The 22728-nt window shown below is 56.1% G+C and overlaps 1 protein-coding gene across 1 annotated transcript in view; it reads left to right on the forward strand.

Moving 5' to 3' along the window:
• The first annotated feature begins 562 nt into the window (after nucleotides 1–562).
• RNF13 (ring finger protein 13) overlaps nucleotides 563–22728 on the forward strand; it is a 68858-nt gene continuing 46692 nt past the window's right edge. The window contains exon 1 of the mRNA XM_055129547.1: nucleotides 563–720. The gene's annotated coding sequence lies outside the window, so the exon portion shown is untranslated. The remainder of the gene's footprint in view (nucleotides 721–22728) is intronic.

Here is a 22728-nt window from a genome sequence, read left to right on the forward strand (position 1 = left end):
GCCCGGTGGGCTCCGCCGGGCAGGGCCGGGCGGTGTTCGGTGGCCAGGGCTGCCGGCAGGCTGGCTGGGTCTCGGGGACGGCGCGTGCCAGCACGCAGCGCTGACGTCAGCCTGGCGGCGGGCCAGCAGCTCCCGGGCACTCGCGTCCAGCCCCTCGGGCGGCCGGCACCTCCCACGACGTGACCCAGCCGTGGGGGCTCGGCGCCACCCTCGAGATCGCCGCGCGGAGCCGGCGCCGAAGGGATGCCCGGGCCCCGGCCCGGGTGAGTGTCCAGCGGGCAGGGCCCCCCGGCAGATGCGCTCGGGCCTCGGGGGTCCAGCTCGGGGGCTTGCAGGCGGGCGGCAGGAACCCCAGCGCTGCCCAAGCCCTGCCCACCCGGCCCTTCCCTTCCCGATCACGCGGGTCCGAGCGAGACGACTGGGCGCGAACCCGGCACCGTCTGCGCGCGGGGCTGGAGCGGCCCCGGGGAGCCGGCGTGCGAGTGGGAAGCGGCGCCGACGAGCAGCTCCGCGGCCCAATGGGCTGGCTCCGCCCCCCGGAGCGGGCCAATGGGGAGCGCGGGGCGGGACTTCCGCCCGGCCGGGTGTTGTCGTCCGCGCCGCCGGCAGTCGGGGCTGCGGGGTCGGGGCGGAGCTGCAGCCATGGAGTCGCGCTAGGGGCTCGTCCCGCAGCGCCGCGGCCGCTCCCCTGTCGTCGCTGTCGCGGGGCCGGGCGTCCAGGTAGGAGCCTGTCGGGCCGGGCGCGGGGGCCGCGCGGGCCCGCGGCGGGGAACACACCCCCCGGGCTCGGCTGCCCCGCCGCGTCCCTCCCCCACGACGGGCTGGGGGTCGCGGGGGCGATCTGGACTGTTGCAGACAAACCGGGTCGGCCTTGCCAGCCTCCGGGGTCCTTTCCCGGCCCCCGCGACCCCCGCGGCTCCTGTGTCCGGAGCTGGGGGCCGCCCGCCCCCTCCCCCCGGAAGGCGGCTGCATAGGTCTGTCCGGTCCGGCGCGGGCGCGCGAGGCCCCGGCCCGGGCCGCGGACGTGGGGGCGGGGCGCGGGGTCTCCCCTCCACTCGGGCCGTTTGCCCTTCCCCTCCCCCGCTGGAAGTTCGGGTCGCGGGGAGACGTGCGGGTGTCGGGCGCGCCCCCCACGCCCCTGCCCGCTCCCGGGGTTCCCGGCCCAGTGGGTGCCCGCCGGCCCCAGGACGGAGCCCGTGGACAGGCCCCGCCCATCGCCCCCGGGTGCTCGCGCAACTTCTGCGGGACGACCCGGCCCCGCGCGGGGCTCGCTTCCTCCCTCCCTCCCTCTCCCTCTCCCTCTCCCTCCCTCTCCCCCTCTCTACCTCCCCCTCTCCCTCCCCCTCCATCCTTCTCTCTCTCCCTCTCCCTCTCTCTCTTCCCCCTCTCTCTCCTCTCTCTCTTCTTCTCTCCCTCTCTCCCCCTCTCTCCTCTCTCTCTCTCTCCCCTCTCCTGTCTCTTTGTCTCTCTCCTCTTTTCCTCTCTCCCCCTTCTCTCTCTCCTCTCTCTTTCTCTCCCTCTCTCTCTCCCTCCCCCCTCTCTTCCTCCCCTCTCTCCCTTCCCCCCTCTCTCCTCTCTCCTTCTATCTCCTGTCTCCTCTCTGTCTCTCTCCTCTCTCTCCCCGTCTCTCTCTCTCCTCTCTCCCGTTCTCTCTCCTCTCTCTCCCCCTTCTCTCTTCTCTCTCTCCTCTCCTATTTCTCTCTTCTCTCTCTGTCTCTCTCTGTCACTGTCTCTGTCTCTGTCTGTCTCTGTCTTTCTCTGTCCTAATTTGGCAATCCTCAAATTCCAAAACTATCGGTGCATCTTGAGTTTCAGCACCGCGGGCAGCTGCTGCTCGGGGTCCTTTGCTCCCTTTTCACCCCCGACCTGGCCTGGCCCGGCCCGGCCTGGCCTGGCCCGGCCCGGCCCGGCCCAGCCTGGCCTTGCCCAGTGCCAGCACCCCGGCCCGTACCTGCCCGCGCATTCCTGCAGGACAAGGGTCTGTTCCCGCCGGGCGCACCTGTGCTGTTGGGGACTCGGGCTCAGTGGCAGGGGGCCTTGGGGGAGTCCAGGGGAGGAACAGATAAGCCCGGCTGTGGGGCACGGGCGGTCAGGGATCTCAGCAGGACGGGCATTGTTGTCATCATCGTCATCATCCTTGGTGTCACAGCCCGGCGTCCCCAGGCCCCCCTGGAGCTTCGGGGGACCCACCCTGCGCGGAGTCCGGCCTGGGGGTCCTGCCTGCAGGGCGCACTCAGCCCTTTGAACCCGTTCCCAAGCCGCGAAGGACGTTTCGTGGGTCAAGGAGATTAGCTATGCTCCAGAGTAACACAATCGAGCCGTGGTAGTTAAAACAGAACTTTAAACAGGAGGGAAGGAATGCTAGCCTCAGTGCAGTCCCCCGGGTACTCATTAATGGGTCTGAGAATCAATTTAGTGCATCGACGTTAACCCTGGAAAGAAAGAGAAAGGACGAAGGGAGAGGAAGGGAGAGAAGAGAAAGGGGAAAAAATGCACGTCAGATTTTCTAGGAAGTAAATGTTCATTCAGAAAGTTTTTTTTTTTTTAAAAGTATGTGTTTATGATGAGGAAGACGTAACCGTTTACGGTATTGTGGATTATGCCAAGACACTGTCACAAATTCGGGATTTCAGATTTCAGGTTGGGTGCTTAATCTGTCTTGGTATTTGTAGAGAGGAAGAACTATAAGAATTATTTGAAATTCTCTGATGTAAAGTTGTCTGTTATATAGTCAAGCTTTAAAAAAAAAAATAATTGGTTCAGCAGAAGTCCAGTTCTTACCCTCTGTTAGGAATGACAGCTGCGGGGGGCTCGAGTGATAGCATCTGCCTTGCACTGGGCCAAGGCTCCCCCCCCCATTTGATCCTAGTTCCCCAAGTACCGCCAGGAGTGGTCCCTGAAAGCAGGGCCAGGAGAAACCTCCAAGCACTGCTAGGTGTGGCCCAGAAACCAAAAAAGAAAAAGAGAAAGAGAGAGCTGGGCCCAGGGAGCTGGTTGACACTTGCTTTGTTTGTAGCTGACCGAGTTCGATCCCTGACTCTGTCTGCTCCCTTGAGCACCACCAGGGCTGGGCCCTGGTCACAGAGCTCCGAACACAGCCAAGTGTGGCCCCAAACAGGAACAAAGCAAGCAAGCAGACAAAAAGTAATTTATTTGTATTTTTTTACTTCTGCCTCTATTTGAGCCGGCCAGCTCCATAGCTCCCTGTGAATTTTGTTGTTTTCTGGCCACACCTGGTGATGCTCAGGGGTTACTCCTGGCCCTGCTCAGGAATTGCCCCCAGCGGTGCTCTGGGCACCATGTGGGATGCCGGGATGGAACCCAGGTTGGGATAGAACCCGGGTCCACCATGTGCTTAGCGAAAGCCTGTTTCATTGTTGTTCCGGCCCCTCCACGTGAACTTTAATTCATATCCGGCTCTGTGGGGTTTAATAGGAAGGATTTGGAGTAAGGTATTAGCCGGCTTTGCTTAAAGGACTTTCCTTCAAGTATTTTGGAAGAATGTGACTAGCATTTGGCCGGTGGGCTGGCTCCTGTACTCTCTTTTCTCCCCTCCCCTCCCCTCCCCTCCCCTCCCCTCCCCTCCCCTCCCCTCCCCTCCCCTCCCCTCCCCTCCTCTCCTCTCCCCTTCCATTCTTTTCTCATCTCCTTTTCCTTTCCTTCTTCCTTGTCCTCCCTCCCTCCCTCCCTCCCTTCCTCCCTCCCTCCTTCCTTCCTTCCTTCCTTCCTTCCTTCCTTCCTTCCTTCCTTCCTTCCTTCCTTCCTTCCTTCCTTCCTTCCTCCCTCCCTCCCTCCCTCCCTCCCTCCCCACTGGCATTCAGGGCTTACTCCTGCACTCATTAGTTACTCCCAGCAGTGCTCAGGGGACCGTATGGAACGCTGGGGATTGACCCTGGGTCAGTCCCGAGCCAGGCAGACGCCCTCCGCTGTGCGTTCACTGCAGCTTCCTGGGGCCCACTTTCTCGGGTGCTCTTCTGCATACAAGAGTGATAGATTGTATCTTGGGGCCACACCTGGCAGTGCTCTGGGGCTCTTCCCAGCTCAGGTGGGGGTGGGGGTGGTCTGGGCTCTAACCAGGCCCCCTTCGTGCCGAGCACAGACTGCTCAGCCCTGCGCGGGGTCTCCACTTCCAGAGGAACAGATTTATCAGAAGTTTTTTTTTTTTTTTTTAGGCACTAATTTTAGCAGAGTAAGAGCAGGGCTGAGGGTATAATAAATTTATATGTTTAACTTAGATGGACTAGGAAAACATCTCATTGTTCTTACAGTCCAAGACTTAGAGAGAACGAGCTCTCAGGGCAGGCACCTTCCTGTGGGTGGTTGCCTCGATTGGCGTGGGTCAGAGTGGGTCAGAGTGTGCTTTTGGGCCTTTCAGAAGCCGGCAGTTGGTAGCCTCAGGCAGGAGGCAAAATGAGTTTGAATCAAAATAGTGTTTTGTTTTTTTTTTCTTTTTGGGTCACACCCGGGGATGCTCATGGGACACTCCTGTCTCTGTACTCAGGAATTACCCCTGGTGGTGCTCAGGGGACCCTATGGGATGCTGGGAATCGAACCCCTACCGCCCTACCCGCTACGCTATTGCTCCAGCCCCTCAAAATAGTGTGTTGCCCCCTCCGAGAGAGTGTTGCCATAGGGCATTGCCATTGGCGGCGTCCCGTGACGGGGAAAGGGAAGGCGCCGGGTAAGCGTCCGTCTGTGGTCGGACATCAAAGGAGGAAGCAGGAGAAAGGGGGTTTCTTCCCATGCAGCATGGTGGCTCATCGCTGTCGGGAAATCCATGTGTTCTGGAGATGTTTCTTACTTGTTTGGGGGAGGGGAGGGCTTGCGTCCGGCTCTGCTCCGAGATCACTCTTGGCGGTGCTTGAGATCGAACCCGGGTCAGCCGCATGCAAGGGAAGTGCCTCACTCTGCCCTCTCTGGCCCCTCTGGAAGTATTTTTTTCCCTTGCTTCTTTGGGTCACACCCGGCGATGCACAGGGGTTACTCCTGGCTCTGCACTCAGGAATCACCCCTGGCGGTGCTCAGGGGACCATATGGGATGCTGGGAATCGAACCCGGGTCGGCCCCGTGCAGGGCAAACGCCCTCCCCGCTGTGCTGTTGCTCCAGCCCCTGGAAGTGTTTCTTGAGCATGTATGGAGACTATATCAAGCTTTCATAGGACTTTTGCGTTGTGCCAGTTGGGTCGGGAACAGGGAGAGCATAGAACGGATATGGTCAGAGTCCACATGCCTCGGCGTCTGTCGACCCAACCGCGTTTCCTCTGCCAGACACTCCGCACTCACGGCCTCGTGAAACTCACTGGTTGTGAGGTGATGGCACAGTTGCACGGGGGGAGGAGCCAGGCACCACAGACACGGTGCACTGCACTCACGCGGGGTCCAGTGCAGCAACTGGGAACTCAGCCCACGTCCTGGTTTGGGGAATGCCTGCCTGCCTGCCTGCCTGCCTGCCTTCTTTCTCTCGTCCTTTTTCTCGTGCTCAGGAATCACTCCTGGCTCTGTGCTCATAGATCCCTCCTGGCAGGGCTGGGAAACATCTGGGGTGCTGGGGACTGAGCCTGGCTTGGTCACAGGCGAGGCAAACACATTCCCCTCTGAACTGTTGCGCCAGTCCGTCCCTCCCTCCCTCCCTCCCTTCCTTCCTTCCTTCCTTCCTTCCTTCCTTCCTTCCTTCCTTCCTTCCTTCCTTCCTTCCTTCCTTCCTTCCTTCTCTTTCTCTCTCTTCTTTCTCTCTTTCTCTCTTTCTTTCTTTCTTTCTTTCTTTCTTTCTTTCTTTCTTTCTTTCTTTCTTTCTTTCTTTCTTTCTTTCTTTCTTTCTTTCTTTCTTCCTTCCTTCCTTCCTTCCTTCCTTCCTTCCTTCAAAAGAAATGCATAGGACTGTTCCAGTTTCTCTGCTCTCCAGAGTGGGTGGCCTTGGGCAAAGCCCCCTTGCCGTTCTGCAGCCCCCTCCATGAAGGTAGCTGTCGGTGTAGTGGGGTTGGAGGGTTAGAGTGGCTCGCCAGGCGCTGGACACTGTGTCCAGTGTGGCGTGCCTCCCTCCCCTCCCTTCGCCGGAGAGTTGGCCGTTGGAAACTGTAAGCAGTTAGTTGGGGCCGGAGGGAAAGGAAGGGAATTCCGTGGGAGATGCCACCCTCCTGGGGAGCAGAGGGCGGAAAGCAGACAGTGGCCAAGACCGTGCGGAAGGAGCAGGCCGGTCAGTGGTAGGGCTGGACGGCTGCCGGGCCGGAGAGACGGTGCAGGAGGCGGGCGCTGACTCGCCTTGCTCACGGTGGACCTCGTCCCAGCCTGACACCCCCTACGGCCCCCTGAGCACCGCCAGGAGTGATCCCCAATACAGGAGCAGCCCCAAGCAGTGCAGGGGTGCTCCCGGCAAATAGATATGTGACATATGAATACAGATTCTGGGCCCCTGAGTGTCCTGTATGGGTCTTGAGCACGCGTGTTGGAAGAACACTTCTGTGCGTTTCCATCTGGAACAGCAGTCAGAGGAGGGAGAGCTGGGACTCAGAGGAGTGTTTAACTATAGCACGGGGGTAGCAGTTGACGAAGGGGGTTGGGGGCACTGCAGGGGGCTGCGGTGAAGGTGGGGGATGGTAGTGACGGGGGATGGTAGTCACGATGGGGGATAGTGAGGTGTGTGTGTGTGTGTGTGTGTGTGTGTGTGTGTGTGTGTGTGTAGCAAACCAGGCAATGATCAGGGGTTACTTCTGGCTTTGCACCCAGGAATCACTCCTGGTGGGCTTGGGGGACATGATGTGGGATGCTGGGGATTGAACCCGGGTCGGCCTGTGCAAGGCAAGTCCCGTGCCTGTTGTACTGTGTCTCCGGCCCCCAGAGCTGAGAAATGCTGGCGTCGACAGTAGCGACTGCCATGAGTATGGGCTGGAGACAAATATTTTTTGGAGTCTAGTGATACTATTAACAAAAAGAAATGAAGAGCAGGTTTCAGTGGGAGGGGATTAATTTTATTTACTTATTTTTCATTGCATCACGGTGAGATACACATTTACGAACTTGTTCATGACCGGGTTTCAGTCATACAGTGTTCGAGCACCCGACCCTTCCGTGGGGACATTTCCTACCACCCGTGTCCCCCGCTTCCCTCCCGCCAGCCATCCTCCACTCCCCACCTTGCTTCTCTCTCGCCCTCTCCGCTCTCTTTCCTTCTGGGCATCCCGGTTTGCAGTGCAGGTACTGGAAGGTGCTCATGTCTGTCCCGTCACCTCCCTTCAAGCATGCAGTTCTTTTGTTTTAAATTATTTATTTATTTACTTTTTGCTTTCTGGGTCACACCCTGCGATGCACAGAGGTTACTCCTGACTCTGCACTCAGGAATCACTCCTGGCGGTGCTCGGGGGACCCTATGGGATGCTGAGAATCGAACCCGGGTCAGCCGCGTGCAAGGCAAAGGCCGTCCCCGCTGTGCTATCGCTCCAGCTCCCTAAGCATGCAGTTCTTGTCCAGAGTGGTCACTTCCCACTCCTACTGCCGCCGTGGTCCCTTCTCCGTCCTAACTGCCCTCACCCCGCCCCCTCCCCACCCTCCCACCATCTGTGGCAAGTGTCCAGCCTGGGGCCAGTCCTCCCGGCCCTTGTTTCTCCTGGCCTTGGGAGTCAGGCTCATACCCTGTTGGCGGGAGGGGACTTCAAGGGGGAATTTGTGATGGCGATTTGAGTTTCGATTTTCTTTTTTGTTTTATGTATGATTTGGGCTCTGAGAGGTACTGGGGGTTGACGCAGGGCCTCGGCCGACGCTGGAGCACTTCCCGATGAGCTGCTGGGACCCTTGAGCCCTTTCTCGACGCGGTGGTGCTGGGGCTGGGAGCCTTGTGCCGGGTCCCTCGGCCACACCCCCAGCCCTTTGGTCAGGGCTATGAGAATGTGACCCGGGAACTGGCGGACTCCGAGCAGAGAGCCTGGGCCCAGCCTCGTCCGGCACAGGGACCCCCGCGCCCCACGCCAGCGGCTCACGCTTCCGTGCGGTTTAATCAGCACAGACCGCAGCGCACGCGTCTGTGCGTGGGTGGGCTGAAGGCAGGCTCAGGTCCCCGAGACCCCCGTTCCCTCCCGAGAGAGTCACTGCAGGGTGTCGAGGGCTGGGTGTGGCCCCAGCGCAAACACCACAGCAGTGGGCGGCAGACGCCCCCACGCGCTGACACGGAGGGAACCCGCAGGCCCCACACGTCCCTGAAACGCTGTTTCTCAGTGTCACACCCTTAGTGTGTGTGTCCGCCGAGAGCCGCGTGAGTGGAACCCTGGTCGCCCCCTGACTTAGCACAGCGGAAGAGCGTCGAGGTTCTCGCAGTCGGAGCTTTGACAGATGCTGAGATTTGTTTGTTTATTCTTTCATTTTTATTTATTTTTTTTTGGGGGGGGGGCGCACGTGGTGGTGCTCAGGGCTTACTCCTGGCTCTGTGCTCGGGCACCGTGTGTGGTGCTGGGGAGGCTGGGGTCTGCTGTGTGCCAGGCGGGTGCCCTGACTCCTGTACTGCCTCTCCGGCCCCACATCACTGCTCGTATCTGGAAATACTGACGCCTTTAGACATTTTGGGGGGCTGCGGGGCTGTCGATGGCAGTACCCCGCACTGATTCTTGGCTCAGTGCTCAGGGGTCACTCCTCGTGGTGCTCCAGGGGCCCCGCATGTGGTGATGGGGAGTGAACCCAGACCCCCTGCATGCTAGGCCAGTGCCTTAACCCAGAACCCCAGCTTTGATCAGGAGATAATAGCGCTGTACCGGCTTGCGTCTGATTGTGCAGAGCACTTTCAGGGGAGGACTGGGACTTGCGAAGGAGGGTTGAGCCACACCCTGCAGTGCTCAGGGGCTGTTCCCGGCTTTGTGCTCAGGAGAGATGCCTGGTGGTACTCAGGAGACCACATATTTCGATGCCAGATATTCGAACCGGGCTTTCATTTTTCCCTTTTTGGGCCACACCCAGCGATGCTCAGGGGTCACTCCTGGCTCTGCACTCAGGAATCACTCCTGGCGGTGCCTGGAGGACCGTACTGGATGCTGGGGATTGAACCCGGCTTGGCCGTGTGCAAGGCAGATGCCCTCCCTGGTATACTATGTCTCTGGCTCCTCAAACCGGGCTTTTGCCCTCCCCAGTCGCGTGCGGGACAAGAGCCTTCCCGCCTGTGCTCGCTCCAGCCTGACCGTGACTCCGGGTGTGTCTCGCCATTTTCCCCCCCAGCCGCGCCAGCGTCAGCAAACGTAGCGCGTGAAATGCTTGTGAGGGGGAGAAGCAGTTGTGTGGAGTCTCGGGGCCAGATTTTCACGGCAAGGGCAGTTTGGCCCCGAGTGGTAGTTTGGCAGCTGGGCCCGGTCCCCGGCATCCCACATGGTCCCCTGAGCCTGGCCAGGAGTGATTGCTGAGAGCAGCGCCGGGTGTGGCCCCAAACAATGCAGCAGGCCTCACTGGATTACCGGGTAGGGGAGAGATGGGGCCCCGGGCGCCCGGCCTGGCGGGCTCTGCCATTCTGGTGGAACTCGTTCTAATGTAGCTGAAAAGTGTGAGCGTTCCAGGGAATCCCGGGGCCCCAGAGCACGGGCACCAGTTTGCTAGGTGACTTAGCATAAAGCACTCTTCTTCCGATTCAGTTCCTCCTTTGTGAAATGGGGAAGCTGGAATGTTCCAGCTGAAGAAACCGGTTGCTGCTTCCCCTTTACTACCGTAAATACGGCAGGGCCGCTCCCGAGCGCCCAGGAGTGCTGGTCAGGCTCAGCTCACGCTCTGCACTGACCAGGCTGCACAGAGCCCCGGGCCAGGCGGGACGCAGCAGGTTTGGTCTCTGGCACCGCCTAGGGTCCTCTGAGCCCCTCCAGGAGTGACCCTGAGCACCGAGCCAGGAGTAAGCCCTGAGCACCACCAGGTATGGCTCAAACAGATTTTTTTTTTAAAGAAAAGAAACTTTATATATTTCTTTTGTGTTTGTTTTGGGGACACACCTGGCGATGCTCAGGGCTTACTCCTGACTCTGCACTCAGGGATCACTCTGGCAGTGCTCGGGAGCTGAAGGGAGGCCCGGGTGAGAACCGGGTCGGCTGTGTGCAAGACAAGTGCTGATTGTGGCTCTGGCCCCAAGAAAAATAATGTCTTTTAAAAAATTATTCTCCTTGAGGAACACTTTTATTCATAATAAATAATATAGTGATGAGATTACATTGTTTTTCTCATGAAGCAAAGTTGGTTTTCTTGCAGGAAGTGTAGAGAAACGTGAGGGGGAGAGAGGAAGAGAGTTCGAGAGAGAACACTGCTTCCCCAGTGGAACACAGCTTGTGTTTTTGCACACAGAGAGGCACACCCAGCAGTGCTGCAGCCCCTCCCCCTCTGGGCTGCCCTGGATGGAGCCGCCTCCTAGTCTGGGGTTCAGCCCAAGGGTGCTGACCCAGAGCCCTACCTGGTGGTCCCCAGGGGCCCTTCGGGGACTCGCCCACCTGGTCCTGTTAATGCGTTCTACGCCTTCATCGGTCTCCCTGGCCCTATCACTGTCACTGCCATCCTGTTGCTCATCGATTTGTTCGAGCGGGTACCAGTAACATCTCTCATTGTGAGACTTATTGTTACTGTTTTTGGCATATCCAATACGCCACGGGGAGCTTGCCAGGCTCTGCCATACGGGCGAGATACTCTGGATAGCTTGCCAGGCTCTCCGAGAAGGATGGAGGAATCGAACATGGGTCAGCCGCATGAAAGGTGAACGCCCTACTGCTGTGCTATCACTCCCAAAAAAGCCAAATGCATAGTTTCTCCTTTTGCCTGTACATGGGACCGAGTAGGCCGTGGTTGCTCCGGCTTTGTGGATGGATTTTCTCTCGCCTGCCGAACAGTGCTAGGGGGTCGGTGGTGGCGGGGGAGGGGAGGGTGAGGGCTGACAGTGACTGTGCGGGCAGCTGATGGGGCCACCCGGGCTCCGCCTGGCAGTGTTGCGGACCAGCGTGCAGGGGTGGCGGGCGCAGGACTGCGGCATGTACCCCGGCCCCGGAACATCCCCTTTGAAGTCATGACCACCGTTGAGATGGCCTCTGGCCGCTGTTGAGAGCTTTTATGTTTTTGGGGGCGGGGGGTGGTTTGGGGCCGCAGCTGGAGGTGCGCGGGGGTTCCTCCAGGGTCTGTGCTTGGCGGCAGCCCTGCCCGTGCCAAGCCAGCTGCAGTGCCAGCGTGTCTCGCCTAGCCCCGCCGCGGCTCTCCCCCCTCTGTGGCGTGTCATCTCCGGAGACAGACGCGGTGACAGGCTTGGACATTATTTCAGGGAGCCCAGAGCTCTCTGTGTCCTGCTTCGGGAAGTCGGTTGTCTCGCCCTCGGATCGGGTGCCAGGAGTAGAATGAGGAGTAGTGCCGGCCCGGGTGCTGCCAGGGCCGCCGTGCCCAGGGCGCGTTGGCGCCTTCAGGGCCCAGAGTCTCACGGGCGCTAGGTGCAGGCGGTTGGCCCTTGGGTCACCCTGCTCCTAGCCGAGGAATCCAGCGGGGAGGCCCCCGGCCCAGCTGGCAGCTGTGCCCCGCGCTTGGCGCTGTCTCTGACCCTCTGCGGCCGCTTGGTCGTCTTTGTGTCTGTGGCAGGACTGCCCGCCCAAGGCCTCACCCGTTCAGTTCTGAGTGGGCAGGGTCCGTTAGTCAGACTGAGCACACAGAACAGGGGAGGTAGAGTATGGTGGGCTTCAGTATAATCTAGGTTTGACTTTAGTCATTTGGCTTTACTTTCTTTTGGCTGTGGCATTTATTTATTTATTTATTTATTTTCTTCCATCATTAAGAAAATTTTCCCCTTCACTTTTGTTAGCTGCTTTTGTGTCTGGGCTCATCATGCATGTCGGAGTGGAAATGGTTTTATTCCTGAGTTCATGGGTTCAGCTGGGGCTTCCTGACAGCTATAAACACACACACACACACACACACACACACACATATTTTTGGCCACGTCTGGTACTGTTCAGGGGCTGCTCCCTTTTCTGTGGTCAGTGCTCAGGGGACCGTATGTGCCAGGGACTGCACTGGGGTCCCGGCCACCGCAGCCTCAGGGAAGCCCTTATCTCCCTTCTTTCTCTGTAGCCCCCAGCGAGGCCTGTTAGAAACGGCATGACCGGGTAGGCTCAGCCCGCGGGGCGCCTGCTGCATGCAGACGGGTGATGGGCACCTGGCTGTTCATTGCCCTGTCCGTTTCCTGTGGCCCTGGGAAGGCCGTGTGGCCGCCCCAGTCGGTAGTTTTGTGGTACTAAGAGAGGGCAGCGTGGTGTGAGGAAGCCCCGTGAAGATGGTGTAAGAATTCAGCCCCCTTTATTCAGGGTCTAGAGTCACCAAACACTCCCGGGCTGCTTCCGTGCGGGGAACCAGAGTCGCCCCTGGAGCCACCGGGCGTGGCCTGACCCAGAAGCACAAGCACAGCCGTGGAGGGGAGAGGCAGAGCTGGCACTGCGGGTCAGCCTCCCTGCCCGGGCACTGCCCTTGGGCCACCGAGGGGACCAGGCGCCTGTGGCCGCCAGGGCGTGAGTCACAGGACTGCAGCTTCCTCGATGCCGATGACGGGTTTCCCGTCCGTCCCCATGCCGGGAGCAGGGGCAGGGCCAGGCCCCGGCCAGAAGCCCTTGTCTGGGCGTTTCTGCCCCGCTACCGAGCCTGCTGCCCTTGGGGCACTGGGCGCTTGTATGTCACGGTGTGTGCCTGTGTGAGCATGTGTGCGCGTGTGTGAGTGTGTGTGTGTGTATGTGTGTGTGTGACCGGTGTGACTGTGTGTGTGACTGGTGTGACTGTGTGTGTGTGCGTGTATGTGACGGGTGTGACTGTGAGTGTGTGTGTGTGACCGGTGTGACTGTGAGTGAGTGTGTGTGTGTGTGACTGAGGTGACTGTGTGTGAGTATGTGTGTGACCAGTGTGACTGTGTGTGTGTGACTGGTGTGACTGTGTGTGAGTGTGTGTGTGTGTGTGTGACTGGTGTGACTGTGTGTGAGTGTGTGAGTGTGCAGGTATGACTGTATGTGAGTGTGTGAGTGTGTGGCTGGTGTGACTGTGAGTGTGTGTGTGACTGGTGTGACTGTGTGTGAGTGTGTGTGACTGTGAGTGTGTGTGACTGGTGTGACTGTGTGTGTGTATGTGACTGGTGTGACTGAGTGTGTGATTGGTGTGACTGTGTGTGAGTGTGTGTGACTGGTGTGACTGTGTGTGTGTGTGACTGGTGTGACTGTGTGTGAGTGTGTGTATGTGACTGGTGTGACTGAGTGTGTGATTGGTGTGACTGTGTGTGAGTGTGTGTGACTGGTGTGACTGTGTGTGAGTGTGTGACTGGTGTGACTGTGTGTGAGTGTGTGTATGTGACTGGTGTGACTGAGTGTGTGATTGGTGTGACTGTGTGTGTATGTGACTGGTGTGACTGAGTGAGTGTGTGTGACTGGTGTGACTGAGTGAGTGTGTGACTGGTGTGACTGTGTGAGTGTGTGTATGTGACTGGTGTGACTGTGTGAGTGTGTGTGACTGGTGTGACTGTGTGAGTGAGTGTGACTGGTGTGACTGTGAGTGTGTGTGACTGTGTGAGTGTGTGTATGTGACTGGTGTGACTGTGTGAGTGAGTGTGTGACTGGTGTGACTGTGTGAGTGAGTGTGACTGGTGTGACTGTGAGTGTGTGACTGTGTGAGTGTGTGTATGTGACTGGTGTGACTGTGTGAGTGAGTGTGACTGATGTGACTGGTGTGACTGTGTGTGTGTGACTGGTGTGATTATGTGTGAGTGAGTGTGTGTGACTGGTGTGATTATGTGTGAGTGAGTGTGTGTGACTGGTGTGACTGTGAGTGAGTGTGACTGGTGTGACTGTGTGAGTGTGTGACTGGTGTGACTGTGAGTGTGACTGGTGTGACTGTGAGTGTGTGTGACTGGTGTGACTGTGTGAGTGAGTGAGTGTGACTGGTGTGACTGTGTGAGTGTGTGACTGGTGTGACTGTGTGAGTGTGTGCAGGCGTGAGCAGTCGGGACAGGAGCCAGCTGGGCTGGGGGAGCTGCAGAGAGGATGCGGACAGAGGCCCCCTGGTGTAGAGAGGGCTGGCAGAGGGCAGGGGCAGGGCGGGGTGTGCCCTCAGTGACCACCCTGCCCTCAGCCCGGCCGTGCGGGGGGGCTGCCTGGTGTGGACGGGGTCAGCGGCCCGCGTGTCTGTCCCGGGAGTCAGGGCATCTTCTCGCACCGTCCCGGCCCGGCTGGAGGAGCCGTGTGGGTGCGGGGCGGGCCGTGGGCTCTGTCCCAGCACGCGCACACAGGACCCCGGCCCTGCCCTGGACCCCGAGGGCGGCCGGCGCCGCTCTTGGCAGCCCTGGCCCGTTTCTGCTGGACGAGGTTGCCCTGCGGTCAGGGCCAGATGCTTATTGGGGCGCGTGGCAGCAGGTCACGTTCTGGTGCGACCCGGCCGGTGCCGGTGCCGAGGCTCTGCGGGGCGTCCCCCCAGCCGGCCTCCTCGTGCGGAACTGTGGGGTCAGCCCTGAGAAACCAGGATTTTTTTGGGGGCGTCACACCCGGTGATGCACAGGGGTGACTCCTGGCTCATGCACTCAGGAATCACTCCTGGCGGTGCTCGGGGGACCATATGGGATGCTGGGAATCGAACCCGGGTTGACCACGTGCAAGGCAAACGCCCTACCTGCTGTGCTATCGCTCCGGCCCCAAAGCCAGAATTTTCTGCTGGTTCCCTAAACGCTGGCTCAGCTCCTGCTCCCTCGGACAAGCCACTTCATTGTTGATTGTCTTTGCACTCTGTGTGTGTGTGTGTGTGTGTGTGTGTGTGTGTGTGTGTGTGAGCAGTGACACTGGAGAGAATTGTGTTAGCATTGTTTTCGTGGGGCGGGGGGCAGGGCGCCCACACCAGACAGCACTCAGGGGTCTGTCCTGGGACCCTTGGCGGTGGGGGGGACTGAGCCCGGGTCCCCCGAGTGCAGAGTAGCGGGGCCCGTGCCCTGCCCGCTGGCCTGTCCCTTGGGCCGTCTGTCTTCACTGGGTAACGCACCCCCCAGCCTGGGGATCTGAGGGTGACCGGCCGTGCCGTGCCGCGTCTGGCTCGGGGGTGTTTGAAAATGGATCATGAAGAGTCACTGGCGGACAGTTAGGAAGATGAAATGGGGCTGGAGAGGGGCGCGGAGGGCTGAGCTCAGCCTGTGCGCAGGGGAGGGGCCCCGGCACCACGCGGTCACCCCGCCCCTTCCCCCCAGCCTAGAGCCGGGACCAGGCCCTGAGCACCACCCGATATGCTCCCCCAAACAAAGCAGTGAAATGAGGATGCTCCCCCTCCTCCCCCGGGAATGACCGAGTCTTGCTGGTGCCCAGATGAGGCCAGTGGGTATGGTGACCGCCTCGGGGACCGGCTGGGCGTGACCCCTGCACCCCATGTTGTCCCCTGAGACCCACCAGGGGTGACCCCTGAGTTCAGAGCTAAGAGTAACCCGAAGTACCTCTGGGGGAACCTCCGCCCCCCAAAAATAGAGTTTTGTGGGTTTCTCAGAAACACCTTTTCCTCCTGCTACTCCCTGTCATACTCAAGGTCTCCACGTCTGATTGCTGCGATGAGCACGGCCTCGGCTTTCGGGCTCCTGCCCCTCTCTCAGTGGGAATGTCTCCAGGATTCCCCCCTCACTCCCTTCCTTTCTTCCCTCCCTCCCTCCCTCCTTCCCTTCCGCCCACGTGTGGCTGGGGTGCTCACAGCTTGGTGCTCTCAGGGGACACATGGGTCGGTACTCAGTTTGTGCTTCTCAGGCGCTGCTGTCGGGCTTTCAGAGGTTGGTGGGACTGAATCAGGCCCAGGACCCCCACCGCAGTGTGACTCCTCTGCCCTGGGCCTGTTGTTCCTCGCGGAGCATCGCCCGCTGGGTCTCCCGTCTGCACGAGGCCCGGGGCTGCCGCGTGGCTGAATCTCTCCCCCCACCCCGAGGATCAGGGGGCTGCGTGCGGCTTCTGTGGGAGAGGGATGCGTTTGTGGGTAACTACGTGTTGCGTGAGGGGGGCGGAGCCAGCTATAGTACGGGGAGGGCACTTACCCTCACTCGGCTACTGGGTTCGATCCCCGGCACCCCGCGTGTTCCCCCCGCCTGCCAGGAGTGGTTCCTGGGTGCAGAGCCAGGAGTGCCCCTGAGCGGCGCCCGGTGTCACTCAGAAAGCCAAAACCAAAACAGAACTGAGTGTTGTGTAAGAAACCTGTTCGTTAACTTAAAAAAAATTTTTTTTAATTGCTTGTTTTTCCTCCTTTGTTATGAAAAGCAGATGCTACGTGAACAGAAAAGTAAATAGAATCTTGCTTTGGGGCCCGAGTGATAGTACAGTGGGTAGCGTGTTCGCCTTGCATGTGGCTGACCTAGGCTCCATTCCCAACCTCGCATATGGTCCCCTGAGCACTGCCAGGAGTAATTCCTGAGTGCAGAGCCAGGAGTAACCCCTGAGCACCCTCTCCCCCAACACACACACACATACACGCTCACGCGCAAAGTAGATAGAATCTTGCTTCAGTGGTAATACTAAAATCAAGGTTGAGGGGCTGGAGCAATAGCACAGCGGGGAGGGCGTTTGCCTTGCGGCCAACCTGGGTTCGATCCTCGGCATCCCATATGGTCCCCCAAGCACTGCCAGGAGTAATTCCTGAGTGCAAAGCCAGGAGTAACCCCTGAGCATCACCGCGTGTGACCCAAAAAGAAAAAAAAAATAAATAAAATCAAGGTTGAGACTTGTTTTTAACTTGGACGGCTTCATGGGAGAGAAATGATCTCACAAGCCTTTGGTTTTCCTGAAAAAGAACTATTATGCATCTTAATTTTGCTAAAAATGTTGTCTTTTTTTTTTGGTGTATCACTTTCATTTATGACAACCTTAAATATTCCTTTGGAAGTTAAAAAAGCATGTTCTATGGAAATTTTGCTATAGTATATTTTTATATGCTATTTCTTTTTTAACTTAAATTTAATTTTTAAGGTTGTTCATAATTATTACATTCAGTATTCCAGCATCAATCCTGACACCATTATACCATCCCACCACCATTATTTCGAATTTTCCCACCACTATGCAAACCTGCCCCCAAAGCCCGTACTAAATAAGTTATTTTGTATTGCTTGTTATGAATAATCCACTAAAAATGATCTAAAAAAAGTTTCCTTAGAGGAAAGTGTGTGACGATTGTTGTATCTCATTTTGGAGTCATTAAGTCTTTTATAAGAGATTACTAATATGTTATTACAGGTTGAGCCTTGTGTATTAGTTTTTTTTTTTTTTTGATTGAGATCCATTGCTTCTGCATTCCTCCCCATCTAACGTGGTGTGCTACTTGTGCTCCATTAGTGGTGTAGAGTATGAGACGTCGCTCCAGAATTTCTAAAATTTTGAATAGGGTGATACGGCCAGAGTTAAATTTTAACTGGATGGTGCCTTTGGGATGCGGAGGCATCTCTGTGGCGTGTTGCTCTCTTTCTCTTCCACGACGTATTTGTGAGTCTCTGGATCATGGCCGTTAATGAGCTTATATGGCACCAGAGGTAGTTCTGGCGTGACCACCAGGCTCCCGGCAGCACAGGGAGTTGAGGTGAGGTTGCCCATTCCCAGCTCCATGCGAGCCTAGAGATCTCAGTCACAAAACCCACATCTCTGAGTTTTTGATCAGATTCACTATCATGGCGGAGGCTCGTCCTGAGCCTGTGGAGATCGGCGTGAGCACGGCGGTGATTGAGTTCTGGAGGGTTTTGGCTGCTGGGGCTCTCTGTTGGGGCAAGCAGAGGGAGTCGCCCGCCGCCCCCCTCTGGGGTGCCCTGGATGAGACGACAGCCTGGTGCGGGGTACGGCGTGTTGCTCTTTCTCTTCTGAGATTTATGAGCTTATGTGGCTGTTAATGAGCTTACATGGTGTCAGCGGCAGTTCTTGTTCCAGGTGTTCGTAGTCTTAGAAGTCATGTTGCTCCTTAAGGAATACTGTAAGACAGTCAGTGCATTTGGAAAAGACTTACAAATATTTGTGTACGCACATACATGTGTATGTGTGGAATATATGTGTTATGCGTGTGGGACAATGGGCGTAGTTTTCATAAAAACAGCCTACTAGGTCAAATGTGGTTTGGCTGCTATAAAACTTAAAGGAGGGTAGTAGTAAACTAGCTGGTCACGTATTTATTTTGGTCATTATTTGGAGCATCGTGCAACTTTTGGTGCGTATTGTGGAATAAGATACATTTATGGGGCAGAGCCAACTAAAATGATTATCCACTAAGTATTTGTATAAATTAGGATAAGCTTACTGATTTCAGCAGACTAGTTTGGTCCAGGTTCTGGGCGGCCAGCCGTGTGCAGGACTGTAGCTTGAGAAACAGCCCTAGGAATCTTCTCAGAGGCGTTTTCCTGCAGGTGATCAGCCATTTAATGAGAGTTGCTTGGCACTGACCTCATTGGTGTCGGAACCTGAGTCATCATCAGGACCGAGAGTTATTTGGAAGGCAGTTTCCTGAGAATAGTAAACACTCGGCTAAATTGTGTCTCCATTCAAGAAGTGAAGCTCGAGGATGTAAGTTTGAGGTGAGTGAGGTCTGGGATTGTCGGAGATTGCAACCTGTGGTTAGAAAGGTCTCAGCCGTGATGCTTGGGGAAGTTGTGCGTTTAGCAATTACCGGGACGGCATTAGATGAGTAATGGGCATCTGTGCTCTTGAGATAACCGCGTGTGCTGGCCGGGGTGCCCCGGTTCTCAGAATGAGGTCAAGAGAAAAGTCAACAAAATCCTGAACTCGGCCGGAGTGGCAGCAGTGAATAGGGCACTTCTCCTGCCATTCGGGCTCAGAGAGCCGGGAGGTAAGCACTGAGCCCTGCTGGGTGTGACCAAAACAGAACAAAAGGAAACAGAAAACCAAAACCCAGCAATTACAATCACAAACTGAATCTTTGAGAAGTTCAACAGTCAACCTTGAATTAGACCAAGGAAAAAGACTCAAATAAGTGAAACTCAGACATGGAAGCGAGAACACCATTACCCATTTAACAGAAATGAAAGGAATCATGAAAGAATGCAATAAACATTGATAAGCAAAACACTGGATAACCTAGGTGAAATGGTCAAATTCCTAGGACTGTACAGCCGACCGTGATAGAATCAGGAAGACATAGAGACTCTGAACAGACTGAATTAATAATAATAAAAAAAATTCCCCCGCCCCTCAAAAAAACAAAATGCAAAGAAAACCCTGGACCCTGGATCAGTCACTTCATGGTAGAGATCTCTAGATATTTAACGGAGCAGATTTAACATCAGTCCTTTTTTTTTTTTTTTTGATGTGGAGTTTAAGGGTTCTGGTTCTGGGGTCACTCCCAGAACTCTCGGCCAGTTGGGCCAAATCTGAGGTTCTGAGGGCATGTAGAGGACCCTACCTGGAGATGCTCGGGGACCGTGCAGTGCTGAGGATTGAGCGGGGATGGCACTTGCAAGGCCCGAACGTTTACCCGTGTATCGTTTCCCTGGGCACCACCTCCGTCTTGCTCAAACACTTCCAAAAGTGCCACCAGCAGGGAAGTACTTCCTAACTCCTCCCGTGAGGCTACCAGTACTCTGATACTAGATACTGGTGCCAATCAGACATACCGAGGACTGGTTTTGTTTTTTATTTTGGTAAGTGCTGGTGCAAAACTCAACAGCTCAGGCAAATGAGATTCAGCAGCATGATAATCAAGGGGACCAGTTCTTACCCCACAAGAATGGCTCAAGATATGAGAAGTGATCGGTAGAATACGTCATGTTAATGGCAAGAAAGATAAACTATCCTATAAAGAGAGAGAGAGAGAGAGAGAGAGAGAGAGAGAGAGAGAGAGAGAGAGAGAGAGAGTCAGAGACAGACAGAGAGACAGAGATAGAGAGATAGAGACAGACACAGAAGTGTCAGCTGTAGAGGCAGGCTGTGGGACGGGAGGGCAGCTGGGGACATTGGTGGTGACAGATGTGCTCTGGTGAAGGGACGGTATGACAACTCAATCATGAATAACTTTGTGACTATATGTCTCAAAGTGATTCAGTTGAAAAAATAAAGAGAAAAAGAAATCGTTGTCCTCTCATCTCAGGATAAAAACCCAAAAACTGAAAATAGAAGAGAATCTCACAGAAAGCTAATACCAGAACTTGCTAGATGGTTGAAAGCTTTTCTTTAAAATGAGGAACAAGGGGCTGGAGCAATGGCACAGTGGGGAGGGGTTTGCCTTGCATGCGGGTCACCTGGATTCAGTCCCCACGTCCCACAGGGTTCCCCGAGCACCTCCAGGAGTGATTCCCGAGTGCAGAGCCAGGAGGAACCCCTGTGCATCGCCAGGTGTAACCCCCCAAAAAAAGCAAAATAAGTGAATAAATAAATAAATAAAATGAGGAACAAGGATGCCATTTTTTACCACTTCTCCATTTTTTGTTGTCTGCTTGTTTTAGTTTTTGGATCTCACCCTGCAGTGCTCAGGGGGTTACTCCTGGCTCTGCACTCAGGAATCACTCCTGGTGGGGTTGGGGGACCCTACGGGAAACTGGGAATTGAACCTGGGTCAGCCGCGCGCAGGGCCAGCACCTTACCTGAGTCCTGCCCTGCGGGCTCCACTTTCACCACTTCTCACCAGCGTAGTGCGGAGACAAGAAAAGGCATAAAAGCCATCCAGATTGGAAAGCGAGAAGCAAGATTATCTGTGCAGTCAGCATGGCCTTATATATACAGAACCTAAACCTTCAACAAAGTCCAGTTGAGAGCTAATAAATGAATTCAGCAGAGCTGTGAAACTCAAAATTAACACGTGGCCATCAGTTCTGTCTATAGATTTAGTGCAAGCCCTGGCAAAATCCCAGTGACATGCTTGGCTAAAAATGAAAAATCTGTTGTAAAACTCACATGAGGTCCAGGGACCTCAGCTGGACAAGGCCGTGTTGGCCCAGAAGACCAGAGTCAGGGCTTCAAGGCTGATGCACGTACCTTGCACGCGGAGACCCAGGTTTGGTCCCCAGCACTGCGTGGTTTTTCAGGTACTGCCAGGGAATGACCCCTGAGTACAAAACTTGGAGTAGCCCCCAAGCCCTCCTGGATTTGACTCCCAAATGAAACACAACAACACAGAGCCTCTTTCCCCTAAGTGCCCCCCAAACTGGAGGTCTGTTATTTGAAACTTAACCACAAAGGCTCTGGAATCATGTGAGTGCCATGTTGGCGTGAAGATAGGTACAGAGACTTGTGGAGTAGAATTGGGAGTCCAGAAATACGTCTTTATTTCCAAGGACAGTTCAGCAGGGGAAAGTGCTGTCGAATCAGAAAGTAGCCTTGGAAAGGCTGGGACCCACATGTCGAAGAAGGAAGTCGACGCTGCGTAGGAAAAGAGATAGAATACGTGAAGACCAGAGCGAATATATAACACATGAAGGCAGAGACACGGGTGGGTCTCATGTCGGATGGTGCGTGGTTTCTTCTTTCTGTAATGCTGAAAGCACAGGCAGCAAAGGAAGCTCAGTGGGTGTTGTAAAAATGAGAAGCATGCGCATCCGCGGGCATGGTGGGAAGGCCACGCAGAATGGGAGGACATGCTTGTCATGGTCTGGTGAGCGAAATGCAGGCGGAGTCTGAAGGACTTCTCCAGTTCAGCAACAACAGTGCATTAAGGCAGGGCTGGGGGCTGAAGGGCCACTTCGCTAGTGTGGACGTACAGATGACTAACAAGCACTCGGAGACGCCCAGCGTCCCCGAGCATGGGGGGAACGCAGATCAAAGCCACAACAAGCTGCCACTTTACAGCCCGCAGAGCGACTGTCATCAAGCGCAGAGAAAATAATATGTATTGGCAGGGATGTGAAGACGGTGGAACCCTTGTTTTGCCAGTCGGAACGTGACACGGTTCCTCTGGTGTGGACAGCAGCAGAGCAAGCCTCCAGGAGTCACGTGTCGGATCACCGGGTCACCCGGCTGTCCCCTTTCAGTACTCAAAGGAAGTGAGAGCAACACACATGTTTCAGTGTATTTGGGGCTGTACCCAGTGGTGCTCAGGAGTGACCCCTGGTGGTGCTCAGGGCACCACCTGTGGGTCCAGGGATTCCAACCAGGGTCGCAACTGGCACGTGGCAAGGCAGACAGATAAGCATACGCACAGTCACGGTGCTATGATTCACAGTGGCCAAAAGGTGGACACAACCAAAGCATGTCCGTCACTGGGAGAATAGATGGAAGCTTTGGAATGGGATCTTACTCAGCTCTGGAGAAGGAGGAACCTTGGGACAGCACCGTGAGGCCGTGTGGCCAAGCCCTGTGCTGTGTGAAACGTGGACAGAGGCAGAGATGCACCCAGACACGGTCAGGTGATGCCGACACAGAGATGACACCCAGACACACAGCTCACACCAAGACACAGAGCTCACACCCAGACACACAGCTCACACCCAGACAGAGCTCACACTCAGACACAGAGCTCACACCCAGACACAGAGCTCACACCCAGACACAGAGATGACACCCAGACACACAGCTCACACCCAGACACAGAGATGACACCCAGACACAGAGATGACACCCAGACACACAGCTCACACCCAGACACACAGCTCACACTCATGTTCAGAGAATACTCAGACACAGAGATCACACACAGCTCACACCCAGACACAGAGCTCACACTCATAGAGAATACTCAGACACAGAGATCACAAAGAGATCACACCCAGACACAGAGATCACACCCATATACAGAGCTCACACTCATAGTCAGATAATACTCAGACACAGAGATCACACA

The sequence above is a fragment of the Sorex araneus genome, chromosome 2 (genome assembly GCF_027595985.1).
Source record: "Sorex araneus isolate mSorAra2 chromosome 2, mSorAra2.pri, whole genome shotgun sequence".
Taxonomy (NCBI): domain Eukaryota; kingdom Metazoa; phylum Chordata; class Mammalia; order Eulipotyphla; family Soricidae; genus Sorex; species Sorex araneus.